General features: G+C 39.1%; 1 long non-coding RNA gene across 1 annotated transcript; it reads right to left on the bottom strand.

The window, feature by feature from the left end:
- Window positions 1–2,310: 2,310 nt before the first annotated feature.
- On the bottom strand, window positions 2,311–4,378 carry LOC134629676 (uncharacterized). Its single transcript, XR_010573694.1, has 3 exons — window positions 4,115–4,378; window positions 3,945–4,024; window positions 2,311–3,090 (listed from the first exon to the last, which is right to left on the bottom strand). It is a non-coding gene; the product is annotated as an uncharacterized LOC134629676 (long non-coding RNA).
- Between the last annotated feature and the right edge of the window lie 19,717 nt (window positions 4,379–24,095).

Raw genomic sequence — 24,095 nt, 5'->3', positions numbered from 1 at the left:
AGACTTTTTAGCTGGATAAATAAAGGACACGAATGTTGTTTGTGGCTCAAAATGACTTGCTGTCATTTGTGAACGAAATTTTCATCATTTTTAGCTAGATAGTCACTGAAAGAAGCTAAATAACATTTGTCTCTCTTGTACTGAAGTTTCAAATGTTCCTTATTCAATTATATCATTTATAGCATTTTTACCCAAGGGTTAAAATAATCCACACTGAATACAGATATCTGTAAGTTGTGGTGACAGTACTTCCTCTTCTATCTAGCACTACTGAAGATGAGCAAGCATAACGAGAGTAACACTTTTTAACTCCTAAGATTTTTTAAGGCCGGTAACTTCAAATACAATGTTTCTATCTAACACCAGCAAACACACAATCTGTTTGTGTTCAGTCTGTTGCTGACTGTGTTTGCTAGTCCTTGCAGGTATTTCCCAGAGAGAGAAAGGAGGTTGTGACAACTGCACTCAGAGATGGAGAAAGATATAAGAAAGACAGAAGAGGAGAGGAAGAAGAGAGATAACATTTAAAGGTACGGACTACTCAGTGATGCTTGATAAACTGCAGATTTAAAGATTTCATGGAATGTCATCATTATGTATTTTCATATTGTGAAACATGCTGCAAAACAAACTAAGGTATACCTACTTTGTTTTATTCAAATGTTTCATGAAAATACTGGGGAGTTTATGCAGTAGATAAAGACACGGTTGTTGTACTGTGATGGATTGATAGTAAAGCACTGTGTTGGTTGTGGTGCTCATGGTCAGTGGTGGGTTCCATCAAGTTCAGTTCAGCTTCAGTTTCAGTTATATTTGTCATATGCAAGTTAGCACAGGGTCAACATCGCAATGAAATGTACTTGACGAGCAGAAGACAAATCACTCAGCAGTATACCGCAGACATGAGCGAGACAGATAAATATGAAGGCATGCCGGCTCGGACGTCGCCCGGATCAACAAGGTCCGCGTCAGGTGTTGAGGAACCAGGGCAACCTGACGACAAGTGGGCTACTGGAACAAGAAGGCATCGGTGGGCAAGAGATGAAAACAGGGCGTTGTTGGAATGCTACTATGCAAGTAACCCTGGCGGAAGGGGTTACATGAAGAGATTGGGTACATAGCCCCAAGTGCGATAGAAGAAGGATCGTTGAGTGCGAGAGGAACTGACCTGAAAGATAGGATCATGGCCAAGCTTGAAACCTGGATCCCCCGTAGCCGGTTACCAAGATTACGTGAAGTACCCTCAGAAGGTCTGCTAGATGATGTTAATGCAGCACTACGGATGACACCTACAACCACGATTACCGACACTAACAAGCTGATCTACACTACGGCAGCAGTGATCAGTGAGATGCTTGGCTACAAGTTGAACAGCCACAAGGGGCAGTACCCTCCATGGAGAAGGAGGCTAGAGGGCAAGATCAAAGTAGCACGAAGGGAGGTTAGCCAACTAACGGAGTTTCAGATAGGCGCGACAAAGACGGTGCATAAGAAATACAGCAAGCTGTCCATACCTGAGGCCTTGGAAACTGCCAAGCAAAGACTCACAGCCAGAGAGATAGAAGGCAGGAGAATAAACCAGCTGTTCTCCACAGAACCAGTAAAGGTGTACTCTCAGTGGCAAGGGAACAATAAGAGAACAGCACCACCAAGGCTGGAGACAGAGCAATACTGGAAGAGCATATGGGAGAAGGACGCAACCCATAACGGCAATGCTCAGTGGCTAGTGGATCTGAGGGCAGACCATAGCGACCTCCCTGAACAGGGTCCAGTAACCATCACAGTGGCAGATATCCAAGAAAGGGTCTCCAGTATGAAGAGTTGGAGAGCACCAGGGCCCGACATGGTTCACGCCTACTGGCTGAAGAAGCTGACTGCACTCCACGAGCGTCTGGCAGCACAAATGAACCAGCTGCTAGTTAACGAGAGACACCCGGAATGGCTAACCAAAGGTCGGACGGTCCTGATCCCCAAGGACCCCAAGAAGGGACCGGTCCCATCCAACTACCGACCAATAACCTGCCTCAGTACTACATGGAAGCTCCTGTCAGGCATCATATCGGCTAAGATGAACAGGCACATGGGTCAATACATGAGCGGGGCACAGAAAGGGATTGGCAAGAATACCAGAGGCGCAAAACACCAGCAAACAACACCAACAACAAATGTTTCTGTTTTATGTCTATTCAGTTCTAAAAATTTTCAAGAGATTCCTGACATTTATGCGCATCACAGCATTCAAGTAACTTAATTTTCATCTATGGAAATATCTGCCTTGCTATTGAAAGGAGATCTAGATCACACATACAGTTCAGGTTTTATATTTATTCTTGGTGGTTAACTGCAAAAGGAAGTAGGAACTAAACATAATAAGCAGGGGACTTACCATCGCATTCAAACTTAACATCAGACTACCCGCACACAAACATACACGAATTCTTCCTTTTGATTCTTTTACAATTCAGATAAATAGAACATATCTTTACCAGAAAAGACAGAAAAAAGCAATATGTGAAAGGTTGCTTAACATATGAAACAAAAAATAGTCAAAGAAGCTTAAAGCTTAAAACTCATATCTGTATAATAATATTAAATATCAAATGTTGAGAGGGATACAGAAAACCCAGTGTCTATGTTTTGCCTCCCATCAAAAACCTTCACGTTCTTTGCTAAGCACGTTTTCTTTGATTGACTGGTTGAACTTGCTGAATAGTGAATGTTTGCATGCATAATATTTGCGTAAAATATTAGTAAATTATAGTGCAATCAAACAAAAGTGGAAATTGTGCAAATGAAGTCACTTAAGTCACTAAGAGATGACACGTTTTAGATATCTGGGAGTATCATTAATAACTGCAAACACTAAAGCTGTACTAAATGACAATTTAGAAATACATTTCAGAAACACTAAACAACCACTATGTGTTGAAGATAAGCAGATGTAAAGATAGCATTTCAATTTCACAGTTCAGTTTTTTTTTCTTCCTTCTGGGAATTTCCCCCCTCTTTGTGGAAGACTTCTCCATCAGGCTGCTCTCTCCACTTCAGAGTGACTCCACTCACTCCAGTCTCATTCAGTTTGTCCTGCAGCTAGGAGATATAAACAGTAGATACTTTAAAACTGCCTTTCTAGGAATAAGTACTCTGAGAACTACAAAGGTCAGGGGGCATGTAGATTAGAGCAAAGGCCCATGTGAAAAAAAATAGAATAACATGTAATTTTATTAAAAACTATCTGCATATTTTCCCTGTGTAAACTGATCATTTGAATAACTCACAAGAACAGGTGCTCTCCTTTATTGAAACCAGCAAGCTTTGACGAAAACCAAGAAGCTGAACTTAATTAGAAGAATTTCACATGTTGTTGTGGGTTATTTAAGAAGCAGACTTTCGCATCACACTCAGACATTTCTCTTGCCGTCTGACTATTCAAGCTGAGTAGTACATACTTAGTCACTTCTTTAAATGAAACTAATGGGAATGACATACATACACCTCAGAACATACTGTAACATGTTCTTACCTTTTTGTGTTTGACATAATAGACACGGTCCACAGTCCACGTTAGTATTCACATATACACAAATGTACACAGCAGGACTTTTACTTGAGAACTGTTTTCTAACACTGCCTGGGCAGCGAATGGCACATTTAAAATATAAAAACTATAAAAATGTTGAACGAGAACAAATAGTCAGTATGTCTGATCTAAAAGACTGAAATATTGACATAGCTAAATTCTGTAATGTTGAAATTGCAAAATAATTTTGAACACATTGCTGAGAACTATTCTGTTTTGTGAAATGTTCAGGTTGACACTGAAGCTCCTAACAATGCAACACTTCTTTAAATTTAACTGTATACAATGAAAGTCATAGCTACTAAACCTAAAAAAATCAAAATGTCATAAAATGGAAATCTAAGGTTGGATTTTTGAGACTTGCCTTTTTTAAAAGGTCTGCTTTCACAGCTGAGTCACTCACATTCAGAGAGGCGTCATCTATTTTCAACTTCAGGGTCATTACTGAGACACAGAGGATGAAAAACAAAATATCTAAAGATCTAAATGTTTGCAGTTGTATTGATTTAGGATCATGAAAATACAAAAACATACCTTTTTGTTTAACTTCCTTTTCTACATCATTGCTTTGCAGGTTACTGTAGCAAGCAAATGGTAGCTTTGTTTCACAGGGAAGTAACCTCCATTTTCCCAATCTCCGCAAATCTGCAACACCACACAACTCGTATTCTGAATCAAATGTCTGCGGAAAATCATCCCAGTATCCAAAACTAGTTCTCCAGTAATTGTGCACATGTCCAATCGCGTCAACCCATGCTTCAGTTCCATTTGGCACCAATGACTGCACGTCTTTGTTCCATGTGCGAGTTAGTTCTGTGAAATTCTCTCTGCAATACTTCAGAGCTCTGAAAAAGTCCATGCTTTCATTCACAAAAACATATTCAGGACCCAAGGGGTTTGTACCTGCAGAGAGAATTGTGGACAAATGGTTGAAGATTCGTCACATTGAATTTAAAACTTAAAAAAAAAAAACAACAACAAAAAACTTTATGACAATAACACGAGTGCTTATGTGCATGCTCACCGTTATAACAGATGAATGGATGTTCCACTGAGCAATTGTTATTCCACCTCATTCCATTCAACGAAATGCTTAGACAGAAAAAACGAACAAAGAAAGGTGCCATTTCTATTTTCTGATTTTCTCTGATGAAGGAGTCACTGTAGTCATTTGCGGGAAAGTAGTGGATATAAGTGTACAGATTCATCCAGACTGCAGACTTGTAACCAGCAGAAGAAACTCTCTTTTTAAGTTGGTTCATTTCATTCATGTCTTCAGTAACAGCCAGTCCTGTGTATTGAGTACTGCAATAAGTATCAGCTTCACGCCAAGTCAAAGGTTGACCGACAAAGTGGTACTGACGGCATTTGCAGAGGATGAGCCAGCCTATGACAAAATTATGACCATGTGAGGTGGACATATCACAGCAATAAGCACTGCTAAAGGTTGAATATTCACTCACCTGAGACATACAAGACACCCAGCAGGATCTTCTCCATCATGATTCTGCTCCGTGGACTGCAAACGTAAACTCTGACTAAAGGGGTTTAGTTTTTGTTTCCTGAGAAATATCATCGGTCTGTTGGCCTCTTCATGCAAAAACGTTACAGTGACTGATTTTATGGAAATATATGTGTATAACAGATTGTCCAGGGTAAATGGTTTCACAACTCAACTTTAAGTTATAGTATTATTTTAAAATTTGATCAGTATTGTACCCGGCTGTACTCTACTTTATTTTATATAGTATGTATATCAAATATACCAGTGCTGAGTGAGGACAGAAGTGGCATGCCTAAAAACTATCTGAAACAGATGAACAGTTACTTAAAGTCAAAATCTTAAGAGACAGGTAAAAACAAAACTCCAGAAAAGACCTGGCACCCAGCTCTTCATCTAAGGTTTTCTAAACCATAGGCGATTTTACCCTATATTTTTGCCAGCTCCTCTACTGGAGACAGGAGAGAGTGGAAACTGTCCAGTGTTGGTGATGTCATGATGTTACAGTGCACTCATACAGAGGTGTTGCTGCTTCAGCAGCAGGTTTCTCATTAATAGCCTGAATAAGACTTTAGTTGAAGCAGAAATAAGATGAAGAAATTTCATTATACAAATCAGTGATGCAGATTTAAAAGACATTTTAACTGAAGTATTGTAAAATTACAACCTGTTCTGATAATGCAGGGACATTGCTGTGATTTATAAAGTGTCTGCTTACTTTCATTTGTTCTCTAAACAGCATCAAAAATGTTAACTAACGTAGCCTAAATCATTAGAGATTATTAGCCAATTTTACCTTTCTGAATCACTAGTCTGCTGGTATATCAGGAGCTGATGTGTGTTATTATTTTAGTTTGTTAAAGATTATTATTCCTGTTCTTGGGATCATTGTTTTACCGTAGAGCTCCAGATCCAGGTGACAGCAAGTCAAAAGGATGTTACCTGTCTGTGTCCAGCAGCAGCCTGTATTCAGTTTGAATATTATTATAAAATGATATGGATCAGTTAATGCCTTTGTTTGTAAATTCAGTTTTACCATTTAACTTTTGCGAGATGGCACAAAGACTGAGAGAGGAGGACAGAGACAGACAGAAGGGGAAAGAGCAGGATAAACAGGTAAGAGTGAACATGAATATGATAAATAGAGTGTAGCTTCTGTTTTGCCCATGTTTATTGATGAATATGACAACATATTTACTGATGTGAATAGCAGCATCAGACAGGATTCCTATCACTCTAAACATGGCTTGAGCAGGATGGCTTCCACTCTATTAATGTGATGAACTACAAATCTATTCTCCACTTTTGGGTTTGGGATGTGCTTAGTCTGCAAAACTAACAGAGAGTTTGCATGAATCAAAAACCTTTAATGTAAAAGCTGCTCTCTTACCAGTTTGCTTCTGGTCAAGGTGTATTGAAAGAGACTGAAACAATCTTGCGCTTGCTTCTTCTTTCCTTTCACAAATTGTTATTTAACTTATTTTTAAACATTCTGGTCAACGTGATTGAGCCTTTGCCTCAGATTTGATAATTAATGTCTCAATCCTAAAACTGGTGTATTATATTAAAAACGGGGATTATTTGTTCTGAACTGTTCTTAGACACTGCAATAGGTCATCCAGCTATTTGTGTTGCTCTTGAAGGTAACATTATAGCATGTAACCATATGAAATCAGGTTTGTAAATGTGAAAAGAGTTGACTGCAAGTAGCATATTCTGTTAATACTAATTACAAGGCACTGTACGCATGACATTATAAGTGGGAGCTGAGCACCCCTAAAACTTTGAATCATTTGAAAATGTTTGGGTCACATTGTTATCAATATATACAGGGAAGGTCAGGAGAAATACAGTAATGAGTGTCTACAGCCAAACAAGGTGGAGGTTCTGTCATGGTTTGTGGCTGCATTTCAGCCAGTGGTGTTGGGGATTTTGTCAAAATAATGGAATTATGAACACAGAAAAGTATGTAGAAAAGTAGCATTGGATTTAGATTTACTATGCACCATCTGTAAATCATCTGATTGTGTCACAATCCCTCTGTCCTCTGTGGTCGACTCACCATTCTGTATCTTTCTCTCCTTGTGCCACTCTCTGTCTTGTGTGTGTGTGTGTGTATTTTGGTTTTAGTGAAGAAGGGGTTCCTGCCTTCTGCCTCGACACACTGGGTCCAATCACACACATGTTCCGGGTGACTTCGTTGTGGCCTCTTTTTAAGGGACTGGCAGATCTTCAGTCCCCATCTTCAGTTTTCAAGTTTGAGTAGAGAGCGGTGAGCAGTATTTGTCTGTGGAGAGTCTGGTATCATCACAGCTGTTCAGATCTTTTTGAAACTATTAGTATTGAAATTTTGGGGGTGGGAAAATCTTCATCTTAAACAGCTAGAAGTTTATAATACTTCAGTACATCACTCGTCACACTTTAATACTATGAAATACAGATGGGGTGAGTTCAGCTACACTCTGTAAATTTTTTTTCAAGTAATATCTACTCTCAACAGGTGTAAAACTAACTTCATTTCCTTTAACAAAAATTATAAAAATGGTGCAATGACCACTACACAAAGGTCAAATGTCCTCTAGTATAGTACTATAATGGTTATGATCTTTAAATTAAAATTTATAATTTATAATTTATCATTCTGATGTATATACAGTTATCCGACTACCCTGATGTATTTTTTAGGACCCTCAAATTTGCAAGTTAGACACAGTAGATGGCATCACTGAGCTAAAAATGTCTTAAATGCGTTTTGGGAAGTTTTTTGTGTTATTTGCATTCAGTTCAGAGAGTGATTTCTTTTTGATTAGTGATTGTAAAAGATAAAATAAAACAATAAACTTTTTTATGGCTCAGTAAATAAAAATAACTTTTCATTCTATGGTTTTGCTATTATTATTTACATTTCATTGAAGTTATAAGCCTGAGTACCATCAATAAAATAATAATTTTAGATTCAGTGATAACAAACATAATGGAATTTATATAAATGCCATTAGAAAGGTATCTAATATAAGTATATTATTTACATTAAATATATGACAGCTGTCACTATTCTTTCCACATTTATTTAACAACACCAATCACAGACAGCTGTCTTCTGATGTGACAGGATGGTGTGACAGACAAACGGTGTGGTCAGAGATTCATGTCTCAGTACTTTATATATTTTATGAGGTGGACATGTTGAATGCATGTCGGTAACCCAATGAAAGAGAGGCTCACATTTGTCCTCTTTCCTCCAGTCGTCTCATTCTCCATCATCACCGAGGTGACCTGCAAATCAGCATCCCAGCTGTGTGCATATGTGAGGAATATATTTCTAGAGGAGGCCGATATTTGCCACACAGTAACATAAATATCACTCAGCAGCAACTCTTAACTCAGTAAAGATGCTCTGACTTCTTCTATTCGTCCTGGTGTACGCATGTGAGTGTTGACAGGTCAAACATGCTCAATGAAGGCTTTATGTTCACATCTTCAGGGTGTTTGAATACTTGAATAGCTTTAGGCACTGTGGCTTATTATCTAATAATTCTTTGCTTTTTAATCTCCTCTCTGTGGAGGCGGCAGGTCTAAGGTCAAGGCAGCCAATCAGTTAGAGGTGTGGCAGTGGTGTCAGTCTTTACTCAGCTGCGTATGATCCTCCTCCACTCCTACACACACAAACCCCATCTTTGTTGTCATAAAGTGCAAGGTTAAAGGCGGTAGCACTCGTTGCAAGTCTGTGGTTGTAATTAGTGTGTTTGAGTTATGAATGATGATAATAGAGCTCCATATATCAGCAGCGCTGTCAGGCACCTCGGGCCAAAACACAGACACATGCAGGAAAACAACCGGACTGACCCAGATCTTTAGCAGCTGCTGAAGACTGATAGTTGATAGTAATGTGGAACTAATGTCCATCTGTTGCAGCTACACAATATCAGTGTCAACTAGGCTCATCACTATATTAAAGAATATACTGATTATTATATTGCACCTATTGCTTATAATAAGGTGTGATCGAGCAGTTTGGAGACGAAGTTAGAAAGGCAAGGTTAGACGGCTGGTACGAGCATATATAAGGATAAAGTAAAGGACGACGTGCAGACGGTTGGTGCAACAGAGGAGGATTCTAAGGACGGGGTCAAATTAAAGCACATGATCGGCTGTGGCGGCCCCTAAAAGGAGCAGCTGAAAGAAGAAGACTGTCGCAATTGAAACTAGATGGACAGACTTGGTGGGATTTCTATCCTGTAGTGCTCTGCATATTTCAGGGTTTGAAGCTTAGAACAGGGTTAAAGCATCAAAGTCATTTGACCAATTCAGATAAATACAGATTGAGTTGTGAAAAATGTAAAAAAAAAAAAAAACTTTATGAACTTCATGTTTTTCAACCAAAGAATGGCCATGGAAGAAGTGAGATAATGTTTGTAATTCTGCAGAAATGCTGTGAAAACGTTGAAGTGAGCAGGTTAATGTTAGGATACCCACAAACATACAGGAATTGAAGCTGTTCTGAGCGACACCACTCATGATTGACAGCTAATAGTAAATGTTTAGTGTTTTTTTTCTTCTTTTGGCTGCTCCCTTTAGGGGTCAACAAAGTGGATCATATGCTTCCATCTCAACCTATCCCTGTGATCCTCCTCCATCAACCCCAGAATATTTTCAATTCATTTCAGGTCAGTTCAATTCAATTTTATTCATATAGTGCAAAATCACAATAACAGTTGCTTTAACTGTAAGGTAAAGACCCTACAATAATACAAAGAAAACAGAGAAAACCCCAACAATCATATGACCATCTATGAGCAAGCGCTTTGGCGACATTGGGAAGGAAAAACTCCCTTTTAACAGGAAGAAACGTCCAGTAGAACCAGGCTCAGGGTGAGGTGGTTATCTGCTGTGACCAATTACGGATATGGAAGAAAGACAAGAATAACACGGTGTGGAAGACTGCCAGAGATCAATAATAACTAATAATCTAATAATCTAATACTAATAATCAAAAGGAGAGAGATGTATAAACAGATAGTGAGTGAAAATGGTGACTGAAGAAGAGACACTCAGTGCATCATGGGAGATACTGCAGCATAACTAAGGGAGGACTCAGGGTCACCTGATCCAACCCTAACTATTTTCAGCTTGTCGCATTTATTGTGTTGACAAAACTATCAAACTAAATGGTCCAGAATACAAAACTGTAGTCACACAGAAATTGTCATCTAAAACTGCAGATGCTCAGGATCACATACTGATCACAAACACATATTTTCCCAAACACATTGTTAAGAGGGACAAATAAAAGATGATGTAACTGTCATGTAAGAACAAGATAGTTACATGACTGGTTTTATTATAAAGTCTGTAAAAGTGCCTAATTTAATACATGGTGCTGGTTTTGCCTTCAAATGTGTGGTCTGTGTGTGGTCTGTGTTGTTGTTTGGATCTTTCTTAAGTTCCCCAAGGTTCCATCTTGGGACCCCTTCTGTTTAACATTTACATGCTCCCACTGGCACAGATTATAAAGAACAACAAAATAAACTATCATAGCTACGCAGATGACACACAAATATATATCACAATGTCACCAGGAGACCGAGGCCCTGTACAGGCTCTTGGTAAATGCATTGAGGAAATTAATGACTGGTTGTGCCACAATTTTCTCCAGCTAAACAAAAACAAAACTGAAGTAATAGTCTTTGGTGCCAAAGAAAAACGATTACAGGTCACCAGAGAACTTCAATCTATACACCTAAAAACCACCAACCAGGCGAGAAATTTGGGTGTAGTGATGGATGCAGACCTAAACTTAGAAAAACACATTAAGACAATAACAAAATCAGCTTACTATCACCTCAAGAATATTTCAAGGATAAAAGATCTGATGTCTCAACAGGACCTGGAAAAACTAGTCCATGCATTCATCTTTAGCAGGCTTGATTACTGTAACAGCATCTTTACAGGTCTACCTAAAAAATCAGTCAGACAACTACAGTTCATTCAGAACTCTGCTGCTCGAGTCCTCACTAAGACCAAAAAAGTGGACCGCATCAGTCCAGCTCTGAGGTCTTTACACTGGCTGCCTGTCCGTCAGAGGATAGACTTTAAAGTTCTGATGCTGGTCTATAAAGCTCTGAATGGTTTAGGACCAAAATACATCAGTGACCTCCTGACCCAGTATGAACCTTCCAGATCCCTCAGGTCATCTGGATCCGGTTTTTTATCAGTTCCCAGAGTCAGAACCAAACACGGAGAAGCTGCATTCAGCTTTTATGCTCCATATATCTGGAACAAACTCCCAGAAAGCCTCAGATCAGCTGAAACACTCAGTTTATTTAAATCCAGGTTGAAGACTCACCTGTTCTCAGCTGCTTTTGAATAAAGCACCAAATCCACACTTTTAAGTTTAAATTTCAAAACTTACATTTTAACTACTGACTTTATCTACTGTTCTGATTTTATCTATTGTTCTGATTTTATCTACTGTTTTGTTTGTTTGTTTGTTTGTTTGTTTGTTTGTTTGTTTGCTTGTCTTAATCAATTTTAAATCGTGCTTTTTATTTGTTTTTGTTTTTAATGTCTCTGTAAAGCACTTTGAATCACCTTGTTGTTGAATTGTGCTATATAAATAAACTTGCCTTGCCTTGCCTAAGTCCAAAAAATGATTTTAAAAACACAAAATGATTTTATGTGTTTATTGTGCTGTCATTTCCTGTATAAGTTTAAATGTTCATATCAATGTTCATATACTAAAAGATACATTTTATTACTAAAAAAGTAGAAAGCCTTTATATAACCTTTCACTTGTACCTGCATGGAGTAAGTGCCTCCTGCACGCATGTATCTCACATCAGAGAGAAGTCGGGGAGGGGTTGGTGAATCAACTCAACATCTCATATTCTCATCTCATAGTCTTTCAGAAACATGCAGCTGCTGCTCGAGGCCTGAGAGTGTATCAGCAGCACGAGAGAGTAGAAGTCAAACTACATCCAGCAGAGCACTCAGTGCTGCTACTCTGCTATTGAGATGATGCAACTATTATGGTTACAGACTTTACTGATTAATGGCACTTACAGTATCAAAACCTTCATTAAAAAATTCCAGTTGCAAAGTTTGAAAGGCCTTAAAGGAAATGCATTTTAAACATGTATTTCTTTATGGCAGTAGCCAGCTCCACAGGAATCGGAGCTGGCTACTGGAACATGGGAACATAAATGACCTTTCTTTTTAATACAAATAACCACAAGTAAGTGTTCACTATTAAAAACCATTCCTTAACAAAATACACATCCAACAGCTTGAGATATCTTCAAAAAACAAGAACAATTTAAACAAAACATTTTGTGAATTTCAGCCACACTGAATCTTTTTTTTGCACCTAAACAAAACTATTATTTTTTTCTTTACAGTGGAATTAAAATGTAAGAAAATATAAAGATTGAGAAATACTTTGTAGTAATGCTGGTAATATTCAATCTTATTGAAAACTGAAACTTGTACTAATGTTGCAGCGGTTTTCACAATCACAGCTGGCCTTGCTGCACACTTTGTGTGGACCAGTTCTGGCCTTGCTGACCACATGTTTATTCTATGCCATAATACAACAGACCCTAACAGCTGCTTTAAACTTTTGAATTAATCATGATCCTTTAGCGTACCTATCATGACTGTGTGAGGACCCCCGGGTCTGTTCTCTGTTTTCTGATTTTTGGAGATTTGAAGGTTGATGTTTGATTGTTTTGTCTTTGAGATTTTTGTTGTTGCTTTATTTCTAGTTCTTAGTTACTTGTTTTATTTGTCAGTGCTTCGTGTCCTGGTTGTCTTGGTCTCATCTGTGTGTTTTCCTGAGTCATCTGTGTCTCTCTCTCTCTTTGCCCCTCGCTCTCCCTCTCGCTGTGTTGTCAGTCTCGTCTCAGTGTTGTTTCCCTGTCTTGTTGGTCAGATTATGTCCAATCGTGCTCCCCAGGTGTCTCCTCTCTGCCTGATTCCCTCATGTGTTTATATTGTGTCAGTCTCCCTTTTGTCCCTTGTCAGAGTCTCTGTTCTTCTACCCCTGTGTCACTCAGGTTCTGTGGTTTCCTTGTGTTTCCTGTTTAGTTCCTTGTTCCAGTTTAATTTCATTTTGTATTATGCCTGATCAGCCAGAATAAAGAGCTCGCTTTCAGTTCAAACCTCCTTGTCCTCATCACACTCACGACACAACATACTGGCTCACTTTTCAAGCCTAGAGATGATTTGTGTTTTTGGTGCCTTATCACATTTTTTCATTACTTCATATCCTTTTCACTTCCTTCAGTGTCACAATATCAGTCATTTTCTGAAAACTGACAGGCTGTGTCCTAATTGTTAGATTTTTTTTAGGGTAGAATAGTTATCCAACTACAACTATTCCATCTTCCCATCTGCATGTAGGTGGTCTGCTTCTTCATTAGATATCTTGTTCACTGATATAAATCCTTTTCCTTCAGGGAGTACTTGGATTACACATTCCTGTTCCAGTCCTCTATCTTTTCCTTAATCACGTCATATGCATCTGGCTGCCTAAGCCCAGCATATAATGCTAATCAACCACTGATGACTTCATGTGCTGAATCATAACATGAAATTACAGGACAAGAGCAACACAAGTGTGCAAGCAAACATGCTCTGAAACAAAAAACAAGACTTATGTAGATGCCTTGGGTTTCATGCTTTGTCATCTGTCATTATGAAAGATAGTAGTTATGCAGTCGTGCTTGAATCAGCAGTAAACAATGGTGTTATGCCTTGTGCTGGAGGAATCTTAATTACCCTTGGTTGGGAAAATGTCTACGAGACTTCACGAGTCAGCTGACCAGCCAGCAGTACCTTACAAACATGAGGGAAATATGTAAGAGAAGAAACTTTTTCAGATCCTATCTGAAAAATGCGGTAAGGTTTGCATTTTTAGGGTACACATTTCGCTTATGAACATGATTAAAGTTTAAAAAACCATGCTGTGGTGACAGATAATGAAAGAAAATAAATTATGCAACTGCTGTGGTTAGTCTTCTGCTTATTCCCTGGGTGGATTGAAGAGAAAGGCAGTCTTTGTGTTGTTATATTAAGCCACTAATCTGTGGAGTCAACAAACGGAGGGTTTCTCTGCCCTTGCAGTTCTGTGGCAGCAGTCCTGTTCTGGGTGATGGCTGCCATGGGACTGCTCATGAATGTCTTTGTGGTTGCCTCTAATTCTCTGCTTCCCAGTCTCAAGCCAGCGGGTGTGCATGTGCATGTGCATGTGTGTCTGTTTTTACTTTTACAACTATCTATGTGAGGACCAGTTTGAGTTTTAGTCCTTCTGATAAACCTTCAAAGGGTAGTTTGAGCATTAAGACGTAGTCAGGTGAAAAATTAATAATAAATAGTGAGCGATTTGTTTCTTATATAGTGCTTTTCTACTCTTTGAGCACTCAAAGAACTTTATTCAACAAACGTCTCTCACCTCTTCACACTTTTTTTTTCCGTTTAAGTGCTTCGTTCTAACATTCACACACGTTCACACTTCAACAAACAGATCAGGAGCAACTCAGGGTTCAGCATCTTACTTCCGAGTAGCAGATGAACTGCTATATCCCCTGAGCTACAGCCTACCCCAACTGGGTTCAGAATAGGAAGAGGACAGTTAGGGGAAATCCACACATATAGGGGTATTTTTTTACACTTTCATTTAGAAAAAAAATAAGTGATTTCATGAGTATACAAAAGCAAAAAGGCTGCAATATAGCCCTAAATGTACATAAGTGTTTGCCAATCAAAAGCCTACAAGCAACATTACAACACACAGTCTGATGTCACAAAAGAAGATAAAGGCACATTTTTGAAAATGTTTAAAAATTTAGTTGACTAATGGAGTTTTTTCAAAGTAATGGCTCCAGATAAATAAACATAAATTTTGGCATTTGTATCCATTTTTGAATGATAGGTTTAGTTTTCTGCTTCGTTATATCCACACATAAAGGCAGAAAAACAAGTTTCTGGACATTGACGTTTTTTAAACGGTTACGTTTTCAGTGACCTGCATGCTGTAGACATGTTGACCAAAGGTCAAAATACACAGAGAAATTAAGTTTACTGCCTTAACTTTGAGATATCTATGACATGATGTAACGTGTCATAGTAGTGACGTCCGTACATTTGGAGTGATGTTTCTGTCCACGAGTATCCAACAATACATACTTTCTTCTGTGTGGTTCTCCAGTTACACCTGTGGGAAGTACCCGACTCTGTAGCTGCTAAATGCTCCACTGCATTTGTAAGTTCATCTTTTACTTTATCTGCCTTTTCAGTGCTGGGTCAGTAGTGTACAGTAGTTTCTAGAGCTTTCTTGCTGTTGCTGTTGTTGGGGTGGGAGTGATATTGGTACATTTTTCATATACAAAGGTATCTTGTTAATGTTTGTATTTTTGCTGCTTTAAAACATTTGTAACGACCAGTTCCTGTAAAGGGCTTTGTTGACAGTTAAACAGCTTTTTAAACACACATATATATATTTCTCCTTAATTTAAAAAAGAGAACAAAACTACAATAACTGTCTCTACAATGAATGAGCCCTTTGTGCTGTTTTTATGGAAACTCATTTGTGTGTGTGTGTGTGTGTGTTAAATATCCAGCCCAGCTCCATTCTTCCTTGTTTCCGTTTTTACCCCTATATCACTCCACCAAACCTTATCCCTCTCTAAATCTAAACCCTAAAACCATTTTAAACGGCACTGTGACGTCTTGTGGTTGATTGTTCAAAGAGTTTGCCAGTTGGGTTTTCTTTCAGAGGAGAATTTTTGCGGTTGACCAACTGGTGGTTTCCACAGGGAAAACATTTTCATATTAACTGATAGAAATTCTCAATAAGTGGAACACACTGTATTTTGATTTTCTTGTATACTTTCTGTGTGTGAGAGAGAGTACATCAATGCACAAAGGAGATGCATGGTATATGAAACTATATGCAGATCTGGATTAGGCCACCCACTCACAAACTGTAGACTGGGTTGTTCCCTGGACTCTTACACAGCAGGCCAAACGTATCTGGGCCAATTTGGACAGCTCCATCATGACCTGGGAACACTGTGTACCTGCACTAAAGTGTTTTCTCAAGTTGTTTTTCTCAAGTTCTAACACTGGCTTATTGACTTCGTCAAATACTTAATTTACTAAGTACAGAAAACTCACATTGGCACCTTGTTTATTTTCAGCCCCACATTGCTTTGTAGTCATGCATTTTTCAACATGGAGCTGCAGCTGCAGCTGCTCTGCTAGAGTTGCTGTTCTTTCCCCCTCTTTACTGCACAATACATGTCCTTTAAACTGCATTAAGTATGTCATGTAAGCCTTGTGTGAGTGGGACACAAAGCAGCCTCTAAGAAGCAGGACTCCATGAAAGTGAAAGATATGCATCAGCAGAATCAAAGGCTACTCATCAGCATTTGACATTTTGACAATACTGTATATACATGTTGTCTTCAAAGTTGATGTTCCAGAAGCAGGAAAAATGAGCACGAATAATGATTTGAGTGAGTTTGACAAGGGCCAAATTGTGATTGCTAGACAACTGGGTCAGAACTATCTATCAAATGTGGTCCAAGGAAGGAACCACCAACAGGTTTATGGGAGGCCAAGGCTTAGTGATGCATGTGGGGAGTGAAGGTTGGCCTGTGTTAACGCTGTGGTCATTTTATGCTGGTTCTGAATATAAGGTGTCAAAAACACTGTGCATTGCAGTTTGTTGTGTATGGGGCTACATAGCTGCAGAACAGTTAGGATGCCCATGCTGACCCCTCTACACTGCCAAAAGTGCCAAAAATGGGCTTGTGATTATTATAACTGGACCATGGATCAAGAAAAGAAGGTGGCTGGTCTGATGAATCAGTTTTGTTTTGTTTTTTTTACATCATGTGGATCGGCGGGTGCGTGTGCATTCTTACCTGGGGAACACCTGGCACCAGAATGCACTATGGGAAGAAGGCAAGCTGGCAGAGGCAGTGTAATGCTTTGAGCAATGGAAACCTTGGGTCAGAAAACACAGCGCATCCCCACAGGGGTCCTGCAGGTGGAGGTGATGATAATGTGGATGTTACTTTGACACGTAGCAGCTGCTCCGTGCATTGTTGCAGACTCTGTACACCCTTTCACTGAAATGGCATTCCCTTATGGCTTTGGCCTCTTTCAGCAGGATAATGCTCTGTACCACAAAGCAAAAGGTTTGCGGAGCACAACAAGAAGTTTGAGGTGTTGACTTGACTCTAAATTTCCCAGATCTTAATCCAATCAAACTTCTGTGAGATGTGCTGGACAAACAAATCCAATCCATGAAGGCCCCTTCTCACAACTTAAAGGACTTTAAGGATCTGTTGCTAACATCTTCAAGCAGATACCACAGCCCACCTTCAGGACTTGAGTCAAAAATTGTTTTGTTAGCAAAGGGGGGGGGGGGGGGGGGGGGGGGGGGGGGCAACACAATATTGGGCAGGTGATCATAATTTTATGATTATGATTGGTGTATGGGTAGGAGAAATTCAATTTGGGGATGCCTAAGAAATTTTGATTAAATTTCCCTCCCACTGAAAACTTTAAACAACAGTTAAAGTTGTTAAAGCTAAAAGTAAGAATTTAAACTCATATGACAGTTAAGGGCAGTATAGATACCTGTACCGTGTGCAATTTACGAACTATAGCAAGCTATGATTGATTGGAGTGCAACTTAGAGACTGCATCTCTTTTAGACAAGTCACGGCAAGAATTTCTAACCAGGCTTTGCTGTCTCTCTGTCTCTGTACCACAAAGTGCTGACTTCCATCACAGGATACCCATCCCATCGAAGCTGTTGGTGTTGTATTTAAATGCACCATACAAGCATAATTTCTCACTGTGCAGGTTCATGTGAAGCAGGATATTTTAACTCAAACAACAATCCATTCTTAAAGCTAGTGCTGATGTTTCTAGCCTAAATCTAATCAAGCAGCAAGTGAAAGGAAAAGTGCAAAAAGGTTTTGCTCTCAAACTGAGCATGGCAATCTTGGGCCTTCCTCAAAAACAGGCCTACATGTTGCTAATTTTTGTCATGAACATTACAACAAGATATCAGTGGCAAAGGACAGCTTGGGCATGTTTCTGGAACTCTGATGGCATCAGACAGAAACAATTAAACAATTTCCAAACTAATCCAGTTTAAACCCCCTTTTGAAGAGTTTCATTATCTGATTTTTCTTTTGAAGAGTATTTGTAATTTGATGTTTATATGGCTTTTTACATTGTATACCAAGGTCTCATTAATATGGGATATAGCACTGACACAGAAGCATTAGTGTTTTAACTACTTTTCTGCATGGGAACCCAAGTGTCAGCTTAACCCATTTCCTTCTGAGTCATTGGAGCCATTAGTGTTATGTGAGGATCACCTACTACCACCCTCTCTGATTTGTAAGTGTGTGTGTGTTATTGCCGCACAGAGAGATCACTCTTGTGCTTCTAACTTGTACCCATTTCCCAGGAAATTGCTATCTGCCCTGTCAGCTTTCCAACAAAGAGCTGGTCGTTCACACCAAAGGTTTGCCTGAAGCTCTTAGGACTGAGGTGTGGTCAAGCCCATCGCTCCTCACTTCCCTTCACCTCAGGTGACAATTGAACCATGCAGTGCAGAAACCCACCTGAGCCTTTTGGCTATATGTCATTGACCACCACATTGCTGACAGGGGAAGGCCTCCCTCAGGTCATGCCAAATTTATGATCTTCCCTGAACAAAAACCTTGAAAAGTAATAAACAGAGAGACAAAGAGACAAATTGCAACAATGAAGTATGCAGAGCTGAAGTATGCAACTGTATCTGGGTATTCGTGTCGTCTCCGTTTCTCTCTTTTCTTCTCCCCCACCACACCTCACAGCAGAGACCACCAAAGCTCCTTTCATCTTTGGGAGCGACGTCTGACTTTGACAAGTTCACTTGAGCCTCATACCGAGTCAAGCGAGGCTCCATTAAACGTGGGAGCTGGAGAGGGATGAAAGATGTTTGCAGAGGGGAGGAAGGTGGGAGGGCAAACATGGTTGAAAACACAGGACTTGGCAGGATGTTACTTTCTCTGAGCTGTTTTGTCAACAGGTGAAGATGTAATTGCACACTTGACTTGTATTGTTCTTGTCACAGTCCTCTCCCGGCTCCACGGCCACTGTGTGGAGCGGAAACTTTAGAGAGAAAAGAAAAGGAGGCTGTCAGGGCTCGCGATTGTGTGTTGATGTGAAAACATTTTCCCCTGTCAATTTGAATTGTTTCTGTGACAAGTTTCAAACAAACTTGTACAATTCCTAATGTTTGACCAACTGTGAAAAAAGAGTAAGCGAGACTCTTTTCATTTGCCCAACACCCACTTCTTTTAAAACAGAGCCACGTAGCAACTGGATGCTATTAAAGATACTAGAGTGGGCAATCTCAATCCCCAGGATACCTCGGGTTAAATTGCACCTTAATATTGCATAAAATAATGCTAATAAGGTCATGTGGATTTCTTGACATTTTAGTCGTACCTCTCCATGCTTTGGCAGCTTATTGTGCTGATCAGTCTGCTCCTTACGTCACACAGCTATGTCTTTGCTAGAAGGCTGGATGAAAAAGTCTGTACACCCAACCATAGAGCAGGAAAACACAAATTCAGAGAGGGGAGCATGAGACTTGCATTTGTCAGTCTTGCGAACCACCAGTGCACCTGAATCAAACACCTTTTCCTCTGCACTGCTGTTTTTTATAAAGTATTTACAACATTACGGTTAGCTTCCTTTTCAGTGCAGCTAGCCCGCGACAAAAAACAGCTTGTCGCTGAGACCACACAATTTTCTTTGTTTTAGTTTGGCTATTTTCCATTAGGCTACCATTACTAAGTTCTGTCACTAGTTAGCTTACACAAACTAATGTATGGCGATTATAAGCAACCAGTTATTTATGGTTGAGATAAAACACTTTTGGAAGGAAGGAAGGAATGTGAAGGATGAGAGGAGATCTGTAGATATAGGCAATGTAACTGAGCTATAGAGACTAGGACAGTAACCACTGTCTTGGAAACTGCTGAGTTGTACATGTATGAGAATAGTATTTTCTTCTTTAACTAAAGAAGAGCACATACTGATTTTGCCACTTTGACCAAAGCCAAACCTATGCTGGTCAAACAAACTATAAAAAAAGGATGATTTCATGAGCTAAATTGATAAATGGTAAAATAAAAAGTGTTAGTTCTTATCCAGAGGAAAACTTTTAATAAGCCTTACCAACATGTGTTGTTGTCTTTTACAGTGATCAGAACAGTGAATTTCACAGGCTCCTGCAGTTAAATGCTTTAGGACACTTGCAACAGCCATTCTCCAGCTCATAGCTGTAGTAAAATTTCCTGTGTGTTACCCTCCTTTTATTGGTTTATTTCTACACCTGCAGGCCAATCTGCCACCTTCATGTGCAGAGAAGGAACGGAGAGGGGAGCACAGAAAGGAGTCTCTCATATGGCTCTGATCCCAGGCTCACATCTGTGCAGGACTTACTCTGCCAGAAACGGTAGCGTCTGAATGCACAACAAGTCATAACCCAGCATAATCATACTTCACTCACATAATCTGCTGGAAATCCCAGCAAAGCCCTTCATATAATAACCTGTCATCTTCGCAGAATTATCTTCTGCTGTCTTTGTTTTTCTTAGCTAAACCCCCTCATTGTTCATTTATCTGTAGTGCTTCAGATTTCCTTCAGCTAAAATACATGTGTTTCTACTCTGCAGAAGAACAGGTTCCAACAAAAAAATCAATTTTTAAAAGAGGCCATAAATTGGATGTCAACTATTGTCATTTCACACATTAATAGTTGGAGAACTATAAGGCTGTGGGAACAAAATCACCTCTGGCTGCTCTTCAGCTTGAACGTTAGCTAAAATTTAACAATGTATTATGCAGTTAGATATACATAACTGCCAACAACTGCCAAATTTATCCCAAGTAGTCCGTAATAATTAACGACTCATATCACAACCATCATATCTTCTTGGTGGGGAGGACTGTGTGTTTATTTTTCACTTTATGTAACTGATAACACCACCTGCCTAGTGGATTTACAGCCAAATAATATATTATGGAGCAGTATAAAACATCCCTATTAAAAACAAAACATTCAGTTTCAGATTTTCATTGTGTGATTTTCATGTACAATTGTGGTCAGTAATACAATCCAAATACTTAGGCAGGTGGTTAGTTTTCAGCTTCAACCCCCTTTGCAAAGATCTTCAGGTGATTAGTCAAAAACCTATTGTATTTTAAAATCTATTACAACTTGAGCTGTCAGAATTTAACATCAACTTTGCTTGAGTTAAAAAGCTAAGAACTCAAGGGTTTTTACTACTGAAGAGGATTAGCATTAGATGATTGTGTCATCTGCATAAAACAGAACAAAGCATTTGGTAGATTATCATAAAGATTATTTACTTATATATTTACTTCTGCTTATGGCTCTACTGTGGCTATAGCCCTGAGATAATCCTTTTGATATCTGGAAGAAAAAGGAATAAGTAGTCAAGTAGACTGCTTAGCTTCTATCTGGCAAGTAATTCAACACCCAGTTTATATAGAGTCAGGATGAGTCAGTGTTGTGCAGTTTTTTTCACCCATGTGACCTGGTCAACTTATAAGCCTTAGATAAATCATCATAAATAGTAACACAAAAGTTCTCATTCTAGTAACTTAATTGTCTTGTTTACCATTTGAACGGCTTAAGTTATTGCACTTTATTGATTGTAAAACCTTACTTATATAGTTAGAAATTGTTTTAGCTGTTTACTGAAAAGCTAAAACAATCTACAGCTAGAAATATAGCCATTAGCATCTAAGTGATTTTCTTTAAATAATGGGAGAACGCAAGCAGATCGTCATACATACAAAACTAGTTTGTTTTATTAAAGGCTCCATCCATCCATCCATCCATCCATCCATCCATCCATCCGTGAAGATCCTGGTTTTGAATCCAGGCTAGGACCTTTCTGTGTGGAGGTTTACACCTATTTTCTAATTAATATGAGGATTGATACCATTTTATTAAACAGGTGAGAATTTTTATTATACCAAAAATATAGAATAGGCTGAACAATAACACCCTCCAAAATATGTACAACTTTAGGACTTACTTAGATAATAGTATAACAAAAATTATAGCATAGAACAAGGACTGCTGTTATTGTAAATTATATTAACATTTAAAAAAGATATGAAGCTTTTAGTACTCTTGAACATTTGGTTTTAGCAAAGATTGATGCAACTTAAAAATCAGACCCTTAATATCCTAATATAAGACCTCTGAATCGAAACTGCCGTTTTTCCGACTTGCTTTCAGATACATTCCTTCTCTTTTGCTTTACCAGTGTCCTCATTGTCCCTTTCTCCTTCATCTTTGTCTCTCTCGTTCTCTGCACCCTGTGGGCATGAACACAGTTTATGACTGTTCCTCAGAAGTCTTCTGGCCTTAATCCTCACAAAGCTTAGGAGACAGAGAGACACTTTGCTCTTTACTTCCCTGCTGTTTGATCCCACATATTGTGTTCTTCTGGTCGGCAGGGAAGAAAAGGGTACGGCCGAGTGAGAGTGTAAGGTAGAGAAAAGAAATAGATGCAGGGCAGAGGGGACAAAGAACAAAGCAGAAGAGAAACAAAGTGCACTGTGGCTTTGCCAATATGAAAACAAGACATAAACTCACCATTGCCAAGATAGATATCTTTTGGTTTTGAAGTCGGGGAAGATTTGCTTCAATCCCTGGACTGAAGCATTGATGCCGTTATTATGTATTGCGCTGAGAGAAAGCTGGAGAACAGAGGGAGGGAGGAGAGTTTGATATGAATTCCTGTTCAGGTGGACAGCCATATCAAAGCCAGTGGGCAACTACGATTTGTGATGAACCCTGCAAAATATTCATGATATCTCTGCATGAGAGAGGTGGTGCTTTGATCTCAGTTATGAGTTGTTGACAAGACGCCCAGAAGATGTAACAAATCAATGAGAAGGGAAAAAGGGAGGTGAAGGACTTCATATTTCCTTCCAAATGTTTTGATATGTTTGTCAGAAGCATGTCATAAATTCCCTAGAGATTGCCCCATCGTGCCAGGGGAGAAATGTGAAATTTAATGGGAGAAGGAAAAGCACAGACAAAAAATGAAAACCATGCATGAGTGTAAAGTGATGGGCGATTTTTCTTTTTGTCCAGGAGAGACAATACTATACCTCCTCAAAAGAGAGCGTGTTGAAGGAATTCTGATCTCAGCAGAAGGCAAGCTGGCACCTGACGGATGGACAAAGCCGAGGTCAAGAGGTTTTTAGTCAAAGGTCAGGAGTAAGGCCTGATGTGCAAGCAGGAAAGTGACTAGTGAATTACCTCAGATCATTTTTGTCTACTTCTTATTAACTGGCTACTGGCTCGGGAGAGAGGCAAGCAGCTGCTTCTCTCTTTTTGGGGAAAGGTGTGAAAGATTTATGCAGCAGCCTGTGGCTTCATAGAAATCGCTTGTTTGCATATTTCGCTCTTCACAGGTCTCCTTTGCAAGTTACATTTTTAACAGGCTTTGGAGAATTTTAGCCACTTTGGTTTCATGGATCTGACTATGAAAGTACAGGGCACTCCTACGGTCACAAGAAAACCATGCCTTAAAATGTACATTGTTTTATCTTTCTTCTGGATCACAATGGATACCATAATTTTCATAGTCAGCGTCATGTTGATCAAAAACCATAAAGTCACCACTTTCCTCTTAGACTTTCATACAACCAGACGTGTTTTTTTGCAACCACATTTTTCACAACCTGCTGCCCATTTTAAACAATCAAGATTTAACACAATTTCATATCTCTTTTTTCAAATTACAGACTTGGAGTATTTATATAAAGTTTATGCTCTGTACTTTGAGAATTTTGTACTAACCTATTTCATTTCAAGTTAGAGTAAGCTGCTTCACTTAATTTACTTGAAAGCTGAACAGTTTTTTCAGCTCAATTCAATTCAATCAA

The sequence above is a fragment of the Pelmatolapia mariae genome, linkage group LG6, assembly GCF_036321145.2.
Source record: "Pelmatolapia mariae isolate MD_Pm_ZW linkage group LG6, Pm_UMD_F_2, whole genome shotgun sequence".
NCBI classification, from domain to species: Eukaryota; Metazoa; Chordata; class Actinopteri; order Cichliformes; family Cichlidae; genus Pelmatolapia; species Pelmatolapia mariae.
The sequence above is the reverse complement of the archived record's forward strand: the minus strand, read 5'-3'. Positions and strand labels throughout refer to the sequence as shown.